General features: G+C 41.7%; 1 protein-coding gene across 3 annotated transcripts in view; it reads right to left on the reverse strand.

The window, feature by feature from the left end:
• Positions 1-23205, reverse strand: part of LOC111265006 (uncharacterized) — a 65190-nt gene that overhangs the window by 35756 nt on the left and 6229 nt on the right. Inside the window, exon 2 of one of the 3 annotated variants that reach the window (XM_086970297.1) lies at positions 4630-4768. The exons of 1 other annotated variant lie outside the window; for it this stretch is intronic. The gene's annotated coding sequence lies outside the window, so the exon portion shown is untranslated. The remainder of the gene's footprint in view (positions 1-4629; positions 4769-23205) is intronic. One more of the 3 variants, XM_086970296.1, reaches the window with a different exon arrangement.

Below are 23205 nucleotides of genomic sequence, written 5' to 3' on the forward strand. Positions count from 1 at the left end.
GCACCGCATGACAAACGATGGCTGAAGAATACTTCCGCAAACGAAAAACACTTTTTTTCCAGTTCAGTGCAAACGTGACGTCTTGCATTTAAGGCTCCATTTTCGCCATCATCTACGCGACCACAGCTTTTCTACAGTCTTGAGAGGGACAGAGAGAGGGAGAAGTTAATCCTTGCTGTAAATTAATCGATTTTGCCTATTCAATAATAATGAAACTACTTCTACTAGTAAAAGTTGACGGGTTGTTTATATGCTATGCAAAATAAGGTTGGGTTTGAGCTCCTTGAGCCATTGGGGATTCTTCAAACACCTTTGATAGGAGTATTTGTGTACATCGATCCACGATTTGTTTTCTCGTTACGATATTGCTGAGTAAAGCAGACCGAACAGCAATGTCACCCCCTAGATGGATTTAGCTAACACCATTAATTGGTTTGGTAAATCTCGACACCTACATTAAATAGTCTAGAGATTTCGAAGCCTGGTCATTCCCTTTCAGATATTTCGGAGTGCTGACAATGTTTTTCACCTAACCTGATTCCTTATATCGCTGAATTTGAAACACGTGTTTCAGCAAATATTTCGGCCTATCTACGTTGCCTACTATATAGTAAATCGTTACAAGCCAATCCGATAGATTTTAAAATTCAATAACTTTCCAACTAGAATAAAACAACAACTTCTTTTTATACCTCTCACAGGTGCTCTCTTTTACTTCTTCAATCTTTGTCCCAACACTGGGGCACCTTCAGGATAACTATGACAGCTACCGGTTGCGCTTTCAAACTCATAGACTTCCCTTGTCTATGAGTTCTCGGAGTAAATAGATAGTAGAACATGCTTATCTATCAGTTGCCCTTGCCGGGAGGCGTAAAAAGCGAAGTAATCGTACGCACTTAGATCGAGCTGGATAAGCTGGTATAAGACAACGTTGAATATTCCTTTGGCTAATTCAGTGAGTAAATGAGGTATGGCAATGAGGTCGTGCGTTGCCATCAGGTAGCCAGACTGTGTACTTGCTAATCGCTATGATGGCGACCTATGAGTCTCTTGGAAAATTACGAGATGGCGGGCTGCCACTAACCATTTGCCTACTAGAACTGTGGCGCGCTATTCGAATTTCTATTATCCCACTTACAGCCAGTGGCCAGCTAATCAGTCATATAGCTAACATACAGACGTGTGCCGATATTATTTTTTATAACCCTCCTCGTCTTCATTTTTGCTGTAATTCTTCTCTCGCGATCCCTCTTGTGATGATCTTCAAATCAACGTTTTTATATGTATAATTAACTGGTCATTCATTAATTTATTGGAATTGTCGCTCGTGTTTTTTTATTTCAAGTCAAACTTGACAAATTTCGAATAGGAAACAGAAGAAAGGCACATTAACACTCAAAATATCGTTTTACCGTATGTATTATAAGGCTGGTAATGTAATAAGCACCGTTATTGCTCGATGGTTTCATCGGCCCTCAGGCTAAAACTCCTCAATTACGTTTGACGACAGACGACAGCCGAAGTAACAACAGACTGTCATCCATCGACCGTTCTAGTTTCTCGAGTGAAGACCGTTTTTCGGCTGTTATTAAATTAGCGCCATCCATCGTCATCTTTACTGCATGCGGTCTGCCGCGTCTCTTTGTTAGACTGTCATGACAAGCCTGAGCTTGTACCGTTATTGTGTGGTCTGATGCCCACGCCGGCCTTTACGTGCTGTCTTAACCACAGTCGTTGTTGTGGTAAGCGTTGTTGTCAAAGTATCAGTTCTTAGCGACGAACAAGACGCGTCAGCAGGGACGCTAGACAAATCTGACCTGCGTAATTATTGGCTATTGTCCGTGGACAGCCGTATTCGACTTAATCGTATTTGTGTGACTCTTGCTACTATCAAAAATACGCCGTTAGCGCAGAGAGCTGACGCTAACCTGCGTATTCAGGCAACCTGCCAAGCTGACTAATGTATTATCTTCATTCCTGCAGACTGTTTCGTCGTTATATTCGTTGTAATTATCTTTTTTTGTCGAGGTAATGGCATACTTCTGGTAGTAACGGTGATACTTCGGATGATAACGCTGATCGCGCATTGAGTGCGGAGCCGCCGCACTCAGTGCACGATCACTGACACAACTAACAACACTGCTGATCTTCGGCGCGTTTTTTCCTCGCGCAAATGTTGCCTTCGTCGCCGTTGTTTGTTTCCGAAGGTTCAGCCGCTCATAGTACGAAGTGGCAACGACCAACATCGCATTCTCATAATTCGTAATGCTATGTTTATGAAATGGGAAACAGACCGAAGTAATTTGAACATTTGTAAAAACAAGACCAATAACAGGTCCGCAGGTCTCGTTGACTACGTTTTATAGATCAGCGTTTGCCTCTGCCACCATAATCAACCATCACAGCGACGAGGACTAACTCTACGATTTGAACCCACAGATGTTACTATTCGGAAACATCATTGTAACTGCAATTTAAAAACGTTCGTCTCTGTTTTGTAGCCTCTAACAGCCGTTGCGTGGCCGGCCGCAGAACATGTTATCTGTCTAAAAACAGCACAGAATTGAGCCGTTTCAGCTTTTCTTGCTATTTACATATAAGTAATTATGATTAATACCACCGTAACCACAATCAGTACTAGCGGCAGATGCGGAATAGAGCTCATTTGCGTCTTCTAGAATTCTCATATGAACGTGTTTGTTACTGTTGTCGATTTGATCTAATGGAACATTATTGCGTCGACGACATAGCGTTTACCTGCTCCTGCTACGTAGAATGTCTAGTCAAACAGCATTTACCCCCAACCCCCACCCTCAGCAGCTCTTAATCCTTGTGAGTATTGTCATAAGCATGATCCCAATTTACCGCGAAGGCGTCTGTGGGCATTCGCTAGAACAATGCATGGCAAGCTTCCGACCGAATGAGACGACTTCACGTTCGTCTCATGTGTCGCCTTTCGGCTGACACTTCGTTCGTTTTACGATAGCAAAATCATCAGCAGTATCACAATGATGAGCGCCATCGTGGTCGATATCACTTCGATCGCTGTTTCCTATATTCTAGCGGTGATTGAACTATTCACAATGAGCTTTCGATCTCGTTTTTCTCCGCTTTATCCGCGCCTCTTTTCTCTCTTTTCCCTAACAGTCCCGTCATATTATGTATGTCGTACGTTGTTCGCTCAGGACCTTCAGCTGATTGACCGCTGGATCACCTGCGAATAGCCGAACTAGGCCGAACAGCCTAGGTGGTCAGAGCTGTTCAAACGTATCTGATTTCTCGAACTCTTATTGGAATTGCTACCGCAGCTCGATCGCACGTATTCGAGATCGTCATCACAGGAACTATGCCATACTATGAATACTGGCGCTTGCAGTTTTCAATATGCCTAATATCTAACGAACTTGGTATCTGATGTCTACCTGAAGTACATTTCAGAATTTACTTTTCGGCATAACGGAGTCGTTTTACTTGTCGTCATCCGATGAAATCCACGTTAAAATATATAAAAAACACATCGTTGTGGTAAACATTTTTGAAGGAAGTGCATGCCGTTACTATCAGTGTAAATAACGGTGGAACAAAGTTTGTTTTTTTGTACTTTCCAAATCACAGAATCGATTAGCGTTCTCATATAGTAACGCGTGCACTTTAACAAGGGGCGGTTTACTAATGAAACCGGGCACATTTTCTTGATAATCATCTTCATTATCAAAATACAGACGCAACTAATAGATTTAATAAACTATTCACAACGTACCTCGCGTGACGGCATAAATGTAAACGCGTAAGCCTATGGTGAAAATAACAATAGAAGCAGATGTTTGTATCTGGTGTCTTTTAGCGCTACAAACCTTTAATTATAGTATATACTCAGACAATGCGAGTGTTTGACGTAAATTATTTCCTATTGGCTCTTTTGCCGATTTCAGATCAAGCAGACAAAATCTACATCAAACCCTGATTGGTTCTATAGATTAACACGGCGGAACTGCACCATCCAACCTGACAGACCCGTAAATGTAGAGGACACTAAACTAACAAGTTCATTCCGACGATGCTAAATCAATCAATTTGTTTCAATATAGTACCATCAGAGATGTCAACAAATAAGTGATTCTGTTCTGAAGAATACGGAATCAAAAATGGAAGGGGGTAATCTACAGGCTTCCAGTTGGCTCATCAGCGTTTGGTCCGTATGTTCCATTTTTTGTCTGTCGGTCTTTGTTCTGTGTTTTATGTAAGCGTAAAATTCTACTGAGTAACTACAGCAGCGATAGTAAGTTAAATCATTCAACTTTGCCGGCCGACCGGCCGGCCTGGTTACCCATTTCGCATCGTGATAATATATCTTAGATGGGAGAGAGACGAATGGCTAGTCCGTGAGGTTTGTGCCTGTCGAAACTTGACCTGCTAAGCTACGGTTATCGCGTCTTACCTGGAGGGAACGGTGAGCAATCTCCTTTAGAAAGTAATTGGTCCAAAAACATTTACTAACAAGCCACTATATTTACTAACAGAACGTGGATTCTCCTTTTTCTTTCAAATTAAGAGGCACCCTGAAGCTATTGCACGGAAAAGTAAGTTTCTGTCATTCTTTGTTCATATGGTTACACGTTGTATACGCACCTTCACTGGTTCCCGAATAAAACTTAGCCAGCAGAAACGGAACATATCGAGGTGAGGGGTGCGTGACCGTTCACGTCATCAAAGGGCAGACGGCCGCTTGGCCCACGTAGGCGTTACCGCGGCCACCACTGCGATGCTTCTGGAGCAACCGTAATCGGCATGATGGGTAGTCAAATAGCAAATGGCAGAAGAGAATCATATGGTAGTATTAGTCATCGTGGAAACGAACAAAAAATCAACTGCATTTCTAAGTCACACGGACGGACCCAATCATCATACCAGTATCATAGCAAAAGTCCCAGCAGCGCTGCGACCGAGGCAGCAAAAAAAATCTAACCCGTCCCAATTTCTTTAGTGATTGTCTCACTCTGAAAACGTGGTGCAGTGAAGTAGATGACGTGCGGCCGTCATGTGATTGGCTTATGCCACGAACTTCGAATTTCTGAGCTGGTTCCACCAGGGCTATAGATGCATACCGTAGGTATTAACATGTGAAAATTTGCCACAGTTTCCACGCCTGTTTATTGTTGTTTATATTAAGCGTCTATTCGGCTTATGCGATAAACGTGTCTGTATAAATATTTCCAAGAATGAAGAACGCACGTCTGAGCTGAAGAGATATTTAGAAGAGATTCAGATTGGCAACATCGGTTAGTCGCTATGAGAAAAAGCAACTCCTCGTTCTCGTTTTACTAAATTTGCCGTTACTTTTAGAATTTGATGTCCGACTCATAATGTATGTGTAAAAGTGCGTAAGACTCCCATCCGTAGATACGACTAAACGACTAATACGCTGTAAAAGATCGTAGATCGTTATCCAGCAACGCTGTAACGTAACGATCGATTTTCATATATAATTGAAACACTTTATTTTTGAAATCAGATCTGAAAATCCAAAGGAACTGTAGCAGAAAAGCTTCATTCTATCGTGAAGTCTGACAGTGCGCCAATAAATTTATAGGGAAGATATCTTCCGGTGAATCAAGTTAGCGAAACCAGGAAAACGCTGTCCAAACTGTGAAACATTAACAACAGATCAGGTAAACGACCGATCACGTATCACGAACAGAATCGAACGTGTATTACTAAACTGGCTTAAGAGTTGTTACACACAATGGGAGTAAATTTTGCTTTCTTTTCTCTGCAGTATATTAAAGTGACTTAACCAATGAAACCATTAGATGTAGTTCGTAAGACTAATATCTGCTATGGACGTGTACCCTACAAGAGAGAAAAATTACAATGCTCGTAATAGAACTTGCAAGTTACTAGTTTATGTGGGTGTAACTCAACCGCTGCTCCCTTAACGGCCCCTTTATTAAGGGTTGAAACCTTTCCAAAACCTACTATACCATTATTTTGATCTCTTATTGTGGCTGTCCCCCTGATAAAACCTGCTTCCACTATCGTCGTCCATGCTATGGCGAGCATTTAAGTTATTCACGTAAATTTCATTATATTTCGCATTCCACTTACAGCGATATAACACAGTGATATCCTGCGCAATCTAGCCGCTTATAGTTACCAGAAAATGAAACTATAATAGCATACACATTGGTGAACCAAAGGGCTTGGGAAAGAAGAAGCAGCAGCTCAGGGAAAGACAGGTGTTACCCCTGCATCGGTCGACTAAATATCTTCTGTGCCCGCATGAAACAGACATGGGAAGTTAGGTAAACGGCTAACATTCCCACTAGTGCACATGTCTACTTGCGCTAACTATGGGGCCTCAGAAAACCCTCCATTTTTATATATCCCGCTGCTGAACGTGAATACATATCTATTTTGAAAATGGTAATTGTTCCCGTCGCCACCATCGCTCTGTCTTTTATCGTATCTATTCGAAAGTGCCAATATGACCAATACTCTTCTCCTGTGCGATGGCCATCCGACTACAGGTCCGTTCGCTAAGCTGCCGGTTAATTCGTATAGAGAGTATTGACGCTGTTGTCGTCAACGTTCTTTTTTGCTAAAACGCTATTTCCCCCGAAGGCACGCTCCCGCCTCACTCGTTGCTTCTAATTGTTAATAGACAAATATCTCTGTTTGGCGCATTTTCCGAAAAATTGGTCGCTAGCGCAGCTTTACTAGCACTTATAGCAAAATACAGAAAGGGTAACAGAAATTATGACAGTAACGGTAACGCTAGCGTTTGATGCTGGCGGGGGCGGGGGGGGGGGGGGGCAGTTGACCTCTTAGCCCCTTGGCGACGAGAGATTGAGCTTAACTTACTAATCAATCAAGTGACTGAACGCTACGAGCAATACTATCGCGAATAGCATTATCGGATCGCCAAGACAACTGTTTCAGATTAAATAACTTCGCTCCAATAATTACTACTTTTATTAGTCTGCAGCAAGTATTCGTAGTTCTGCTAGTCTATGTGTGACCGGGTATGCTAATAGTAGTAGTTTGCAATAAGAAGGTGCAAATAGGTATTGTACGTGGGTTGGAACAACTCCCGAGATTATTTATCGCCTTAGGAGGTAACGACTTCGGAGCGCGGGGATCTGACCAGCGTCGGTAAGATTGAAGGAGAAGACTATTCCAATCTGCTACAAATCGAGCCGACATTCACTAGCTAGGCACAAATCTTCCCCCGCAGCAGGAAGCTTGAGTCTGGCGTTATACGTGGTAATGTCTACACGTGGTTGTTCCTTCCTGTTTCTGTCTGCGTCTGCTTTAGGTGTAGCAATATTCTATGGACTAGAAAGCTTAATTGCAACAGCACTTACTTCTACGATCACCACCGGTATCATCGCAACGATCGTCATCATCTAAACGAGAGAAGTATCTGTTATCCCATCCTATCATCGGAGAAGTAGCAAAAGTACTAACTTCAAAGTACAAGATGTCACAATGATCGACTTCACTGAAGTCGGCGCTAGCCTCGCCGCCAGTTTCGGGTGTGCGGGCCGTATTCGATAGCATAACATCTCTGTTTTACACGTGTTACAACACGATGCATTCTGCCAGCTGTGCAAGCGGATGTTCGATCTGCAACAAGCCCTTTCCAAGATGGCCGTGGTTTTCAAAGGATCTCGAAACGGCGTCATGTCAGTATTCACTGCCGGTGTTTTTATCCTGCAGCTGAAAGAATCCGTCGACGATATTGGTTTCGTTACTTGTGGAACTGTAACTGGTAGCTCCAATGAAGCTTCGTCAAGGCGACTCGATGTTCGGATAGGATGTAGACATTTTCATTGAGACGCAGATGGAATGAGGGCTCTATGTAATCGGACTGCCAAGAATGACCGATCGATCTTATTGTTACTTGAACGATGTAAAAATGGAAGTATTGGTTATCGACAATAACGATCCTATCTAATCTACTTCGTGTTTTAGAAAACGCAATTGCATATTTGTTTACAAACGGTGCAGGCCACAAGTTTTCTGCCATAACACGATTACGGTGGCCCGAACCGAACTGTGAAAATCATTAAGAACAAGCGAAGTTTGAGTTTCGGATATGTTGAAATTAATAAGATATTAACTGTGTTAGGATATTTGAATTTATCGCAGCAACGATACAGGCAACTTTTGGTTCTTTGGGATCTACCGGGCCAATCTGTCAGACATTTACGAGAATTGCCTAATTCTAAAAGCTGCTCTATGTGGTTTCTATTTTGTTTTTTGACAATGAGCAATCTTCGAGTGTCTATTTCACTGGTGACCGCATTTTTGCTACGTTGTGTTCAAAATTAGCGATCTGTTTTTGCGTACGCGATATAGTTGTTTCCCTTCGATATTTTTCAAACTGTCATATGTGAAATGTAACATGTGGATGCAGTTTATATATCCATACTGGGCAGTACGAAACGTTCGCTCGATACCGTTGGGCTGACGTTATCGTTCGACGTCCTATCGAGTGTTGCTAAAAAGAAATCACTGCTTCATGAATCACGGCTAGGATCAAAAGCTTTGGTTAGCGTCTGAACCCGAATTTCGTGCTAATACATTTAGCCTGACTGCGACATGATTTTAAGGCAAAGTAAACATATCTGTAAACGATTTCAATAGCTCTATCGGTCATGCGACCATTTGGAGCTGCTAGACAGTGATAAATAAACCGGCTTATTAAGAGCACCGTTCTGCCGCTGGTGGGCTATACTGCGAGACAATTGGCAGGGACATATTTCTCCGTGTACAGACGGAAAAAATGGCGCTCTTCTACTGTATACCTTCGTCAGTTCGTTGTTTCCACGCTAAATATAATAGTAGATGAGACTACAGTCGGAAACTGTATTAGTTGAAAGTAAGATTACGTACGAAGGTACGGCTTACTTTAACTAATCCCATATAGATATGCTCGTAACAGGGGGACCACTGTGTACACAAATTGTGAGCAAACATTAAACTCACAGCTGCGGAAGAACGACGATTGCAGTTCCTATGCCGGGAGTTTCAGTTTCCTAAAATCAATCGTGAGAGTACCTTCACACCAGCATCATGAGACTAACAATAAGAACGACACCTCTTTATTTGATTCACCCTTATACCCTGATCCCTCGGCAGCTGCGTGTGCACATGATCATTGTTGTCCGTTGTTACCTGAACGCTGATGATATATACCACGGGCAACGCTTGTTCGTCGATTCGTCAGCTTCGCTGACGGTCAGTCGATCTCGCAGTCGCCCCATCTATCGTCTATGGTTTTCAGGAAAACGGCGAAAGGGTCTGGGCTGAAACGACGAAGTCGGCAGGAGGATTGTTTGCAGAACGATCATCAGCCCTAAGATCGCCATCTCCGTGACCGGCATTTTCGTCATCGTCGTCGCCTGGAGGCAGCATCGAACTAACCAACAGCGCTATTGCGCTGTCCTGGCCGAACTGAGCAGCCATGCAAACGCTACCAGTTCCCTATATACGTCCGAGTAAGTCTAACAGTAGTAAGATTGTGTAAAAGAAGAAAAAAATGACAGCGTACAATGCTTCACAACGTGGTGCAGTGAGCGACACCAGCGGCAACAACTTTCATTACGCCACTGTTTGGATTGCTACACTTGCGGTGACCGCCACAAATATAAGTACCATTATGGCGGCCGACCTTCTATTCTAGGCTCTCCCGTGGGTCCTGGTGTTTCCTGTATTGCGGCTATAGGCCTTTGAGCCTTGAAGAATTGTTTATTATTTCATGACCATCGTGTACCACTGCTATTTCTGTTGATGGCTCCCGTTCCATGAAAATTGTTATCGTTAACTTATTTGTTTGTGCGCACACCTAACCATTTTTGTCCAGTCAATGAATACACATATAAGTGCTTTATCGTCTTGGAATCGAAGTTCCAGATATCGTTGTTGACGGTGATGATGGCTGGATAGACTTGTAGATCCATTAGGTGGCGGCCGTGTGGAACAGAAGCTACTATACAGCAATATTACAAGGAATGAACAGAAAGCGGTCTTCATGCGATGGCACGCAACAGATCCGACTGGGCTGGCAGGCGATCGGAATCAAGAATGATGCGTACTAACGAGCAAGCGTGCTCACTTAAATGTCGTCTCGTATTTTAGCATACGCCTAGTCAACTAAGAGAAATCTATTGTACAAAATGAGATTCCGCTTCTAAAATACACTGGGCTTTTCATCTGACAAACCCTATTTTTCAGCGGCTAATTACCCTCATTTCCAGCTAACAGAATTAATCGCATGTAACAAATAGCACATCCTCTGTGGAATCGATCGAAGCGGACGAACGAAGAACTATAGGATAAAAGCTGCACTGTGTATTAAGGAAGTTTCGAGTTTTTTTTTTTAAAGTAGACCGATTTTTAAAACAATTCTACTTACTATACTATTACTGCACACTGCGTCTTTACGTTTCAATTGCTCACGTCTTGAACAATACAAACGTTTCTCAGCTGACAGCTTCAGACTTCGAAGCCTACTAGTAAAATTTGGGTTGCAGTGTCTTTTAACATGAAGGCCTCACTTCGTTTAAAGCCCTAGCCTATAATTGCTCATATAAGGATCGTTACATTACAAGAGACAACGAACGAGAGTTTATCAGCGGCAACGGTGGACTAAAAGACACAAACGTAAGCGGACGGTTAACCATATTCACCTCAAAGCTAAAAAGTTCTTGCTATTAAGCCGCCGAAGACGTTCATGCTGTAGATATGCTAAATAAATTTGATATTTAAATCAAGGCGTGTCCTTTTTTTCTTTTACGTACTTCAACTCAGCTTTTTAAGCACAATTGTTGGGCCACGTTTGTCCAAACAGGGCGATATTTATAATGGATTCAAGACAAGCTTTAATGAATTCTATTAACATTCGCTTCTCATTGTCGGTCGGCTGTCAACGGAAGTACGTTTCGAAGGTGCGACGTTCAATATTCGAGCATCTCGTTGTAGATCTACGAGGGCTCACAGCGTTTACCCTAGACCAAAGAGCGTTTTTACCTTTCGGCAATTCCTTACCAGCTTACCTCCAGGTAGTTCCAGGTAAAGTACGACAACTTCATAATTCTATCACTCACGTCACATAATGTTTGATGCCGACTGAATTCTCTATGGAAGGCTTATCGATTATGTGCCAATATATACGCAATTACCTGTAAACAGGCCTAGGGTATTTAAATCTCACTTCTACATAATAAAGATAAATGTGTGTAAATTATAAATTTAGCGGACTAATTTCATAAACAATATCGCTTAGTAAAAGAAGTACGCATACACTGTGAAGTGTGAGTAACGTCAATTTTCCGATATACGCTATGTCGAACAATTGTTTGCTTCTATCCAACCCACGACAAGGTAAATAGATGAATACGAATCTTCTACGGTCGTTCCCCAAAGTGCCAAGCCCTCTACACATTACGGCGAGTCACACCACTGTATTTTCTGACGTTACCACCTGTTATTACCCTTGCATATCAACCGCTAAGTTATCGTTGCTCGTTCAGCGTCCTCGAATATCAAAATCGGCTGTAGTAGGTTCCTCCCGGCCGCAGTACCGATCATCGGACGACTCACAATTGTACCTAGGCTAGGCTCAAGGACTTTTCGCAACCGCTGTTTGTACACACTCACTTTACTTTTAATACTACATCGTATTCGGTCTATCGCTGTCAGGTTTAATCTGCACGCCAATGGGAACAGTGTAAAGAAATGATGGCGCTTCGGTATGACGCACCGCCCTCCTGGCACGCTCAGAGGCCCGTTGCGAAGATGACGCAGCGTACAAGGCGCGCATTGGGCTCACCACGTGTAATTGTTGCATGGTGGAGAGTATACGACACTCTGTACAGTTTGTCAATGGATAGTTGCTTCTCTGTTTCCATCGGCGCTTGAACACAAGCCGAACTATGCACGGAAATTGCACGAAGATCGCTGCGACTCGGTACGGTGCCTAATTAGCGATCGCCGTTAAAGCTTGTAGCGTCAAAATGCCATGACGCGGGTCAGCGGGTGAGCAGGCCAAAAAGGCGGGCTGTTGAGACAATGGCAAAACACCTAAGCAGACATATATGTAAGCAAATACTTTTCCAGATGAAGAAGGCGAGCACTAAGTGACAACGTTTGCGTACTATTTTGCGCACACTCACTTAGTAAACAACAATGGATGGGGAACTCTTCTCAAAAACAGGCTTATTTACTTTGGCTGTTCCAGTCGAACTTATCGGCTGCTGTTCTCCTTTGATTGTAAACCTTTAGGGTGACTTGAGGATTTTATTCGTCTAATAAGATGCTGATTTCTAATAAGGTTTTTGAATTAGCTAATGATACTTTGCCATTAAGTGATTAAAAAACCAATCCTATCCTCACCCAAGCAGGACTGATAGGCTCACGTGTCTGCGGCGACTTCAACACATTGAGCATGTATTTTATGTGATGTACTCGACACTTGCTTTTGATTGAATGCAATAAGTTTATTTACATCAATCAATCAATCAATCCAAACGTTTATTTAATTGGTAGGGTCAATGCTAGAAAAAAATACACCCTGTTTTGTCATAAATTAGTTTGACATAACCTCATTGTTGCAATTGTAAAATTTTCTTACACATGTTCTCCTAAACGCTTGATGAAATCTATCTATAATTCAGCTGATATCCACCCAAACACTTGAGCGACACGTGTCGGAATAGGCTTAGAATTCTAACTCAGAAACGCTCCGTTATTTCTATAGGCTCTTATTTGCAGACAATTTTTTCAGCCGCTTTTTCGCCATTGCCTTACTCCCATTTGCATGCGTAGATTAAGCGCGAGACAGTTTATTACAGTTATTGTGGTGACAGCTTAATTGCCTTTAGAGTCGGACGGCATCCATTACGCTAGATGAGGCAGCCCTCTCAAATAGATCATTTTCGTCCCAGCGTTCCACTAACCCCATCGAAAAGTTGGCGTCGATCATAGGGCAATACATACAAAACAACAAACGTCTCCGCCGATGCAGATGGCACTAGCTGGGCAAAAACGGGGCGGTCCGACGTGGCTCTACTCATGCATTAACGAAATCAATCCCGCGTATGATCATCGTCCACGACATCAATAACGATGCTGGCCTAAGCATCGTGAAGGTGAAGCCGTGGCGACCAAAGGAACGACAGAGCTTCGTTGTTTTGTCGCCCTGTCGGCTTGTTTGTTGTTGATAACACGAACGCGAAAGCCTATCGTAACGCGACCCGCATCGACTGTAAACGGTATATAGACTAATTTACTCCGCTTTCTGATGCTGCTGCTGTTAGTATTGTTGACATAACAGCATTCACATCAGTAGCAGCAGCGATACGGTTATCAACAATCATGAAGGCATGAAACCGAAACTAAAAACAATAAAATTACTAGAGAAAGAAACAATAAGGAGAACAACGACAGAAAATTATGCTGATCGTATACACGTCAATCGGCGATTCTAGCGACGCAAGCAGCAACGCCACGCGTGGCAAAAAAAAAAACAGGAAATGTTGTCAATGACGAAGTACGCACGCCGTGCTCATGCGACCATTAGCTGGACTTTCATAAAGTAAAATCAAGAGACTTGATATCTAGCGGCCTTCCTGCATCTCGGAAACGTTCTCGTTGTATTGTGTCTGTCGTGGTCTGATACGTCTAGAATGGTACGAGGACGAGGCTAGCATCTGAATCTATTCGGCTTAATTGCTCTAAAAGACAATGAAGAAACAAGAAAAGTCCACAAAATCTATTGGATACGCTTTTGTCGTTAATGCGTGTAGACATGTGAAGAAAAAAAGTTACGGTTTGTGTTTCTGGTGCACATCAGCAAATGCGTGTCATAGTAAGTCACTCGATGAACAGCATTGAGCACAGCGTGCTAACATACGGTAGCCGGAGCCTAGAAACCCATTTTTAAGATATACTTAAGGGTGCAAATGCTAGACAAAGGCTGTACAAATCTAGTTTATCTCTTTCAGCCAGTTGGTTTTTAGCACAGTTATTATTATTACTAAGATAAGCGCTTACTACTGATAGAATTAACTTTCCTATTCGAAGCTTCAACACACGTTTACCGTCTGATCTGGAAAGTTATAATTCTAACTGCGTCAGTTGTTTCGCAGATACGATTTATAATATTATTTTAAGTATATCACAAGAAAAGTTATTAATCTTACACCAGGACAATGTAGTTTTACCTGTCATTAACTATAGGTTCGGAATAAGGACAAACTGCACCAGTAGGGGGTAAGAGAGCAACAGATACTTAGAGATGCTATAACATAGCTTGTTGTTATAAATATTGATAAGACCCGCTCAAGCTGAATCAACGTTATTATTTCTAGAATTTCCGAAGCTTTATGAAGTCTACAATAAAAAACGCTCCATCTATTTTTGAAGCTCATTTCTTGGCAAGCAATCCGCGTGCTACGGATGGCTGAACTGATGATTGACTAGGGTGAGGTTATCGGCGTCATGGCAGACCTTGCCACCAAAACAACCAATTAACTAGCTCGAGCCGCATAATAGGAAAAGCGCAGTGATTCAGAGACAGACTTGCTGAGCGCCAGTCTTCAAGTCAACCTCACTGAAGTTCAATTTGTACTGAGTGAACAATCGCTCGAAGTCTGTGAGGCAGGCAAGGCACGATTCCCAACCTATTTGGATTACAAAATCACAACATTTCCTATTAGACCTAAATGTACTGTTTTACACATGTATTTTTTTCCATATGTGTCGCACTCTAGATGGTAGAGCTGAAACACTTCACTTCAGAAAGTTTATGACAGCTAAATGTGGAAATAAAGTTTTCTTTCGAATACTACTAGAAACACCGTCAATTAGGAATCTAGTCAAAATGTATTTTGCTCAGAGACGGCGCTTACTCTGAAAAAGGCGTTTTGTTGTACTTCCTTTCGTCACCTAGGATTTGCCTGGTAGATAAATATTTAAGCCGCCATTAATTCAACATATGCGGTTTCTAGACATTCAAACATTCAGCTCCTGTCACATCTATGATCGCTTAGGTTAAGGTATAAATGGTTTTCCGCATAGGCAGCGGATCTGGTCGCGTGCTCCTGACCTTTAGCGTATGTGTGCCGTTTGTTTGCGTCGTATAAACATGATCGATCTACAGATGACTCCCATTGATGATGTCGCTACGGTGATGTCGTGTGAAAAAAACACATCCAGATAATTAGAAATTCTGTAAAATAAGCTGTATTTTTCTGTCCTTTGCGATGCGAATAGATTTATCTATTATTACATAAATACTCATCGTAATATTAACAACAGCTCTTATGATCAATGACGATTATTCGGATGAGGATAATAAAGCCGTATACAGAGCATAGTGCTTTCCCATCTGATAATAAGAAACTGCTTAACGCAGAACTTGCTTGAACTTGTGGACAGAAGTTGAGCGTATCAAGAGACAACTAGTTGTCCATCGAATTACCAGCATTCGCCATAGTTAGCCATTCAGATGTATTTTAGTTTTATTTCAAACATTCATCATTTATGTTTCGAGCACCGTAAAGATCTACCACTCGACTATTTCATGGCGGCCATGTAATCGTTTGAAAATAGGTGCTAGTTTCTTGAAAACTCGTGTGGTCAGGTTGTATATAAGCGGTTTGTGTTGTTTAAGCTTCTATACTCGTTGGCACTGACAGGCAAGCGGTGCATTTTATACATCAGTGAATATTTCGCACCTTCGAACCCAGATAGGTTTCAATTTCTTATGCCAGAATGTGTTAATAACAAAAGAACTAAAACACATCGCTGATGTTTGTTCAGACGTAGCGTAACGATTTTCAATTTCGTTTTTTACTCGACGCGGCTTTACACTCGTGGCGGTCGCTTTCGTACCGCAATAAAACACAAAACACATCGCTAGCATCCGAGAAGCTCAGTGACGTCGCGGAGCCATCACACCTCGTTTCTTAATGTCCTACCGTCTGTCCTAAAGACGAAACACTCTTGAATGACAGCTATACGATTGGCATGTCATTATGCCGTACGCTACGCGAGCCGAAAGTACCTGCGGACATATTTCGTGTTATATAGGCAGCGTCTGCCAATCGTACTCGCCCGATTCCATTGGATGCTGGAATTATGCCTATCGTTTTTGTTATTATTGTTGACCTAATGTCAGTGTGTGTCTGGACGCTTTGCCATACGCAGCATTCTACCGGGCCACCGGCCTGACTAATCTACCGCGACTTTACCAGCCTATTTCCTCTTCTACCATTTCCGTTATTAGCACTACTGATACCGCTACAGTTACAAGAAAACTATTGCCAACCATCAAATGATCGTACGAAGCATAACAGTTGTCGGGTGGCGCCTCTGAGAAGGGCGAATCAGGGGCTTTTTTGACTGCACTGGTAGTTTGGATAGGGATTCGTTGTTTCGCAGTGGGTTCTGTTTCTACCGAAGCGCTCATGAAGACGCTATTGTCAGTGCCGATTGTTGCGGCGTGGTGTCACGGGAAACACAAGAGATTCGGGGAAAGTTTGACGAGAGTACGCTGTTGAAGGGAAAAAATAGGTTCCTCTGAACGTCATCAGTCAAGTGGTAACGGTCCACTGGCGCTGTTCGTACTAGTGGCGGGCGGAAACATCTCGGCGATCATAGCAACGAGTTGGAATTGTGATAATCTGCTAGTAACAATGATGACGGCAAAGATAACGAACGTAATATGTCTAATTTGCGAATGCCGCACAGGGAGGTCCACAAACACAGCATACATCATTAACTATCTCATCAGGCTCGGCCATCATTCAGTGCTGACACTGGGGCCAGTTAGGAAAAAGGCGGCTGTAGCACGGACGAAAATTCGAACAAACACCGGTACACAGCAAATATTGCAACGGATTCAAGAAATAAGATGAAAATACATAATACTATAATTATATAGTGACATCCGATTAATATGCTACAAATATAATGGCTCAGTTACTAATAAATCGTCGTAATATATCGACAGACCTAGTCCAGTCCAAAACGTAAAAGGTACAAGCAACAAACGTGGAATAATGCCATGTCGTGCCAGTAGTCTTGGTGGCTCAATAGATTGATGCCATAAAAGCAACGACAGCATAATGGTAAAGTTGCAGCATAAAGTTGAGACAAAACGAATGATGCCACCGGCCAAAATGATACAAATTGGTAATGGCGCAACAGCAGGTGCTGCTGTAAGGGCCAGGCCACTTCGCCTAATTCAGCAGGGCGGCCGAACAACTAAAGGTGGAGTTAAGCTGAAGCGTTCAAGTAGGATGAAATAGTGTGTTCTCATCTACGGCGCGCGTTTTTTTTAAAGTAACAACAGTGATTGCAGCATCAGTAGCCTTTAACAATAACCGTAATATTTAGAAGACGATATTTATTGTCGTGTCGTTGCTATGTGCATGACTATTGACTGTTGGTAAATTTCAGAGTTGTTAGTCAACAGCACGAGCATCCCTCATCTGACGGCAGAAACGTGCTACCCAAGAAGCAGTGTGGCCTGTTACCAAATTTAATTATCAGCAACGATAGTGACAAGCAAAAAATAAGGTCGTTCAGTCGACGCAAGTGGCAGTTGATACGACTTAAGGGTCTCATTGAACACTCTATCAACAATTTGGACCGCGATTACGGGGAACTTTATCGCCCCTCTATAATACAGTACACCTTTGCTATCAATATAACCGTGATAACGTTCATATAAGAACAAAGCAAGGTTTTGTTTATCCTGCTTATTTTCTATCACTACAATAGTGGGTTGGAATGACTTAAATTCAGTTAATGTGGCTAAGGGTAGATATAGCTTCCTGAATGAAGCAAGGGACACCATAAGGAATCATGTAGTGAAACTGGAGAAACTGGATGAATAATAAAGTCGGGAGCATAATAACTGCTATTGATTATCAATTTGTTTGTAGAATGATAGTTTTTAAGGACAATTTCTTGCACAACGTTCCTAATCCCCTTACAAGAAGGCATGTTTGCTGTGCGCTAGTAAGTCTATACAAAAGTTACGATGCTAAAAAGGACCTTTCAATGCACCCAGTACGCATCAATGATGCAAGTTATGATATATATATATATATATATAATTAATGTACTATTACTTTTATTGTAATGGTCCTTATTTTTCAAATTCGTTTGTTTCAGGCGTTCCTCGCCGGCCATAGACAAGCCACGCGCTTATCGGGCAGGCGATACCCTAACTTGCATAATTAAGTTACTCTACAGCAGTCATTGACACCTATTGTGACTACTGTCTTGCTTACCATTTATATTATTTATTCTTGCAAGTACTTCCGGTAGAACGGTGAGTGTTTGCATACGATACTCGCCCTTGGGGCGCGACCTGCGTGTGGCCATCCACCGTCCGACCACCCAGTTTCGTTAACGAGAAAGTTAACGATTAAAAATTGAAGTTGGATACAGGGTGTCGACAACTGATAGTAATAGCGGCTATAGTCGTAGTGCCAAGAGAAGTTTGTTAGGTTGATATATATATATATATATATATAGAGTCGAAAGACGGAAACGAGCCCTTAACGCGGAAACACGGAAGTTCTTTTTCAAAGCAAGCGTCAAGAACATCGCCAGTTAGTACATCTACTTCACTACTTTAACAAGCCGGCAGCTTGACATAATCTATATTAAGGCACATGCGCGTTCACCGGCGTTCAAGCACTTTTCAATACAATGTTGTTTTTCCGCTATTTCACGTCTGAATGATGTTGCGTTTACCCAACTATCGAGAGCCTTACGGAGCAGATGCGACGCGTAGAAGGTATATTTTATGTGTGTGCCGCTGTCTGTGTAGTGCAGGCGTTTCTTGTAGTCAAATATAAGATTAAATCTAGGGTCGTTAATCGCTTTGAGATAGCCCATGGTTTATAGATCAGACAAGAATCGAATTGGATAGTTTTGCTTTACCAGTCTTCCCAGACAAGCATGGCACCGTTAAAGGCGATTGCCAATGATGAGATACTGTTATCGCATGATAAATTGCCAATAAACACTCTAAGCAAATAGATACTTGCTGTAAAACAAATCTATCATTGGCCTGCTTATAAATAGGAAGAATGAGAAGTCCTTGTGCTAGTCCCTAGTGGGGTACCGCCCGTTGCATTGTATACGCAGTTATAGTAATCAAAATGCATGAGAAGATATGCTGGCCACGAGACTACACGACCTTCGGAATTAAAATCAACATATCGCTGTGCTGTAGAAATGCGTTGGCGAAGAATGCCCCTCATCACTAATTATTATACAATTTATAATGCCTCTACTGATATTAAGTAAGTGCTTTGCGATATCCGATCATTAAAAACGGTAAAGCCACGCAATTCGATTGACTACTTCCAGTAACGCTTAGCTATAGGGACGTAGTAAATTTACATAAAAACCGGCTAGTGTTGTTTTACGAAAAAAAAACACTATCTGGATAGCATCTTTATTTGTCATTATGATCGAATATTACATACATATGTAATAATATATCGAAGTCAGTTATCCTATGCCTCTTGGTGCTAGAACGAGCTATGTATTTAAAAGGGAAATACCATTAAAGTCGTGCAGACATATATACATGGTACACGCTGAAGCGATTGTTGAGTGATTCGGTCACCTATGATCATTGTGTTTTATTTCAGACCATTTCCGCAATTCGCAAATCATCAGTTTACTGACTGCGCAGGCTGATCAGAGGCAGCCAACGATCATCGTCAACAGAGTAGACCCTGTTACCACAAACTCCACAGGGGGGCAACTGAATATTCTCCGAGATAAACAGATTATAGGGCATCGACGGATAAATCACCTACGCATTCTATAGAATCGCTACAAAAAAAGACCATTTTAGAAATTCGTTTACACGGTAAGAACGTACTGCTTATAATATATCGTAGCCGATACAATTATGCAGCTTTGATACCGTAATCGCAGTAAAAGCTGCATTTGCCAATGTTAGTGTGCATAGATCAGTATTCGTGATGGTTTTCTATTGAGTTATGACACGCGTCTACTTGTAGGGTTCTCAGGTAACGTAATGCCATATGCAAGTCGATGGCTTTACGATAATATTATATATAAAGTTCCGAACAGTGCCATTTAAGAAGTCTGACAGGTATTTACTGTCTACCTACAAATAGTGTCGTATATATCTATGGCAAAACTCAGATCATCGGCTCCTAGCTCTTGCGTACAGCGACCTAACCCTTTGAGTTGACAGACAACTTGCCTATTTTTCGATTTAATCGAAATCTACCGGAACGACGAGTTATTCATTGGAGCACTTTATTGCTAGTGATTTAATAATTTTCTCATCAACCCCATCAGAAATCAACTTTGAGCTTTCAGATGAAGTTTTCAATTATCTTTTAGCAAATGGCTTATTGATAAAGCCCTAGTCGCAGTTACAACTACGCCATCAAAGTTTGATTATACATTTTACGTCTCAACTCAAAACATCCTTTACAGATTTTCATGGTGTTGTAGCATCTTTCTGTGCAACAGTAAATCACGACGATACTCGTTTGCACAAAAGCATCGTCTCTCATCTCAAGAATCGATGAAACACAATAACTAACACATTGTCTGATTAATTTCGATTTGATACACAAGAATATAGATAGAAAAATTAAAAGTCTAGTTATGATCAACTGAAGTAATATACAATTGTGCAAATGATTTCGTGGTAGCGTAATATATAATAGGTCATTTTATTATTTTTATCATTATTGTAGCTTATTAAGCTTCGGAATGATTAATAGCAAGAACAGTAATTAAGGGAAGGTAAAAAAGTAACGATGACGAAGTTTCTTCTTCTTAGTAAAAGTGCTCTGTCAACATCATGTCGACAGATAACGTTTCGTTTGAAACCAATTACCGCTTCTGTGCGACAGCCTGCGCAGCTCGCGTCAAACTGCAAGTTGCAGTTGTCTTCTTCACTCTCATACACTTCGTAGTCGCTAGAAGGAAAAGCTGGCTAGTAGAGAATGAAGCATTTTGAAGCCAGCTCCTGGCCTCAAAAGTCGAAAATTCAATCGATATTCGGTTGGTCTCATAGATGGCGCCACTGCTGGCAGCACGCACGCCCCCTCATTCCTGCTGTTCGTGGTACTTGTGCTATTCCTAACACTTTGTTATTATTACTATTAGGATAATTATTGTTACCTCTTTTAGTAAGAGGCAGGGCAACGACTGTGCGACGGGAGAGTTCGTGCGCACCATCACTCACTGCCAATTCGCTCATCATCAAACTTCAACAATGGTTCTTTAACGATCCCTACTACTTTTTTATTCGTGAGTGATTTACCGTCTTACATTTTCCACCACTACGAGTGGTAGTTCGTACAATATAGAGAATACTATATAATCTTATTATGTTGCTATGTACAGGCTTTCTCGTGTCGTTCACGTCGTTGTCGTCGCTGATGCTAATTTCTGCCATCAACCAAAAACTACAGTCAACAGATAAATGTCAACCGACAATAGTGAGACTGAATGGTACACTTGGACTCGGATTATCAACGAACAAGGGGACTTTCAAACGACAGACTATCATCCACCGCTTTATTAGATTTGACCCTTAATGAGTTAAAATTGGACTTCACTGACTCAAAGCTGAAGGCCTTTCTCACATTTGAAGCGACAACAGCTGAAGGTAACGTTTGCTCTTGCTGTTTAGCGTCTTGCCGTATTTCGTATGTTTTTTTTTCGTATATCGAAGGAATTTTCTTCGAGTCTATTGTTAGCCCCATATTAGTCTGATTCATGTTGGCTAAATAGATTGAACGTTATTATAGAGCAAATGTTTAATGAAAGACCGAAGCAGACCGTAGAAACAACAATTGTAACACGTATTGAGTGTGAAACGCTCTATGAAAGAGGCTAATGCCATATCCACTGAACCTGATTCGAACAATTAGTAATCACTTGGAAGCCAGGCAGTAATCAGTAACTTTTGACATCTGTTGCTATGATGTAACCGGCCGTAATTAATTTTCTATGATAGTTATGTTTGTAGTCTTGCCGTCAGCATGCGAAACCCAGGAAAATCTTGAATACTGGCGGTTTTTCGAACCGGATCTTACCCGACGTGCGAGATCAAAACGTAATAAGCGATTGCGAATTCACGCACAATACACGACCGGACAATGGTGATGCTTTCCGTCTGACCATCGATTTATTAACAATATGTGCTAAGCTTCACTGAGCTCCACCATGTTAACAAACGAAGACATAAAAGTGCATCTTTCGTGCATCTCTTGCCTTGTACACCGTACTGGGGCTTTTTCATGACTCGGCATAGGGTGTCGTATCGCAGAAGATACACAGAGTATGTGTTTTTCAGAGGAGATAGCCAAGGATTACGTCTTCGGTGGCTGGTCCCGTTGTGGCTGCCAAATGTTGCACTGCTGGAAGTGATTATAGATACTGGCAAGCCTGATTGATTTCTGTCGTGTTCAGATGTCGTGGGCAGATATTAACATCTGCCGTCCGTTATTACTATACATTAGACTATTGCCGCAGGCTTATCTTTTGACAACAGAAGCTCGAAGACACCAGTCTGTGCAGTGCAATCTATTTAGCGCGTACTAATTCCGATCGGCGGACCGTTAGCTGTTGACTAGCTGGTGAAAACTTCTCGTGGCACTTACGGCGTGTAGTAAGGCGAAATTAATGATTCCTCGTAGGTAAAATGATGTAGGTCTGACAACAAATTTTAGGAAAGTTTGAACAATGAAAGCAACGATATTGATGTTGAATGAAGTACGAAAAAGAAAACGATTTTTAGACATTTCGAAATTAACTATTTTTTCCCTTTCTTTTTTGGGGTTAGCTTTTTGTCTCAGAAGCGTCAGAACGCTATGTGGTGCTTTTGATGAGAAATATGTCTAAAAATTAATATAAAATGAAGGGATAAAACATGTGAATAGCAAAGTAGAATCGCTGGATATCACTGATGCGTCTTCTGCTGGTTGTTTATTCATTTAAATAATAAAATAACTAACAATACTAATAGGATCTGGATTAACAGGTTCGAGCACTTACCGACAAATGCAAGACGAACGCGATAGAGCCTTACGTGTTTATAGAAAAGCCCATCAATGGTGACGAGATTTTTTTGAGACAATTCCAGCTGATCTAGATAATAAACCAAAATTTTAC

The sequence above is a fragment of the Varroa jacobsoni genome, unplaced genomic scaffold (genome assembly GCF_002532875.2).
Source record: "Varroa jacobsoni isolate VJ856 unplaced genomic scaffold, vjacob_1.0 scaffold_922, whole genome shotgun sequence".
NCBI classification, from domain to species: Eukaryota; Metazoa; Arthropoda; class Arachnida; order Mesostigmata; family Varroidae; genus Varroa; species Varroa jacobsoni.